We start from the raw sequence: 2,080 nt of genomic DNA on the forward strand, positions 1-2,080 counted from the left end.
TTCATATATCTATTCTTGTAATGCCCTAAATTTTCGGGTCTTCTTGGGTTGCTGTTAGGTTGCTAAAATTTTTGAATTCCGGTATTTGGGTGTGTAATTCATGTTAGGGGTGGTAATGGGCCTATGGAAGGCCAAGGTGTAACACCCCGTACCCGAGACCGTTACCGGAGTCGGACACGAGGGGTTCACAGACTAAATTCACTTATTTTCACAGTCCATTTAAAAATTTCCAGACAAGCTGGTTACTGCATCACTGTCGCCTTAAAAATCATATCTTGAGTTTCAAAACTCGAAAACCAGTTTCGTAAATTTTTCCTGAAACTAGACTCATATATTCATCTACAAAATTTTTTCTAGAATTTTTGGGCGAGCCAATTAGTACAGTTTATTAGTTAAAGTCTCCCCTGTTTCAGGGTTCGACTACTCTGACCTTCACGCACTACGACTTGGATATCTCCCTGTACAGGGCTTCAATACTGATTCCGTTGTTTCTATAGAAACTAGACTCAAAAAGGAATCTATACATATATGGATGATTCTAATTATCTCTGGTTATTTATAATTAATTTCCAATGTAGGAACAGGGAATCCAGAAACCGTTCTGGCCCTGTTTCATGAAAACTTAAATATCTCTTAACATATGACTCATATGATCGTTTCGTTTCTTCCATATGAAAGTAGATTCATCAAGGTTCGATTAATAATTATTCACTATTTAATTCCATTCCTACTAATTTAGTGATTTTCAAATTTACATCACTGCTGCTGTCAGCATCTGCCTTTAAGGTAGACTTTACCTATTTCATAGTTTCCATGATTCAACTAGCCTTTTAGCATATATATAGCACAAAATATGATCATGATTAACCATTCCAATGGCTAATCGTTTCCAAACATTTCCATACCTCTTAATGAACAACATACAAAACGATTATAATACTACGCTCAAAGTGTATATAAGCCATTTTCGCATGGCTATCCAAATTTATACAAAACCAAAGGGTACATGACCCACAACAAAAAGGGTAGTCCTATACATGCCATTTCAAAGTTCAACCAAAAGTGTACCAAAAGGGGCTTTGATAGTGTGGACAACTCGACTTCGGCAATCCCGAGTCCGATAGCTGACGAACCAAAATCTATAAAACAGAGATTCAAAGAAACGGAGTAAGCATTTAATGCTTAGTAAGTTTTGAGCCATAAAATTTGACACAACTAAAGTGTAACATTCATATGGCTAAACGGATAATTTCATATGCACAATTTCTCAATATCATACTTACTTCACATTACCAACCCTTATATCATACACAAAAGATCAACTTAGCCAAAGGCCGGTAGCTCATTTATTGACTGAGCAAATAGTATTTGTAAGGGATCAACTAATTCAAAGCATATACGAAACATACCTCATCGCTGGGATTTTACGAGCGTATTAATTGAAACTATTACAGCAAGGTCGCTCATTCCCAAGCCAAGTACCTTCGGGATTTAACCGGATATAGCTACTCGCTCAAATACCTTCGGGACATAGCCCGGATATAGTAACTCGCAAAATGCCTTCAGGACTTAGCCCGGATATAGTAACTCGCACAAATGCCTTCGGGACTTAGCCCGGATATAGTAACTCACACAAATGCCTTCGGGACTTAGCCCGAAACTAGTCACTAGCGCAAATGCCTTCGGGACTTAGCCCGGTTATCATCCAAATATTCATGCACATATCAATAAATCATGACACATCTATATTTCATTTTCATAATTAGAGTTCAAACACAAGTCACGTATTAAGCAATCCCATTTTCGGCTCACTAGCCACATACAAACAGCATGGTTTAGTTTGCTTGTGACACGATCTCTATGCACATACGGCTACCCGTCATACGTATAGACTAATTAACTCAACATATAATTCAAGTAGAATCATCATATCACCGTATATTTGTTATGCTCATACGTCATGACTTAATCAAATCGTAAAGTAAGTCTCGTTACTCGAAAACTTACCTCAGATGTTGTCGACCGATTTCGACGGCTATTCGATCACTTTTTCCTTTCCCCTATCCAACTTTGGTCCTCG

Source organism: Gossypium hirsutum, chromosome A13, assembly GCF_007990345.1.
Source record: "Gossypium hirsutum isolate 1008001.06 chromosome A13, Gossypium_hirsutum_v2.1, whole genome shotgun sequence".
Lineage (NCBI taxonomy): Eukaryota > Viridiplantae > Streptophyta > Magnoliopsida > Malvales > Malvaceae > Gossypium > Gossypium hirsutum.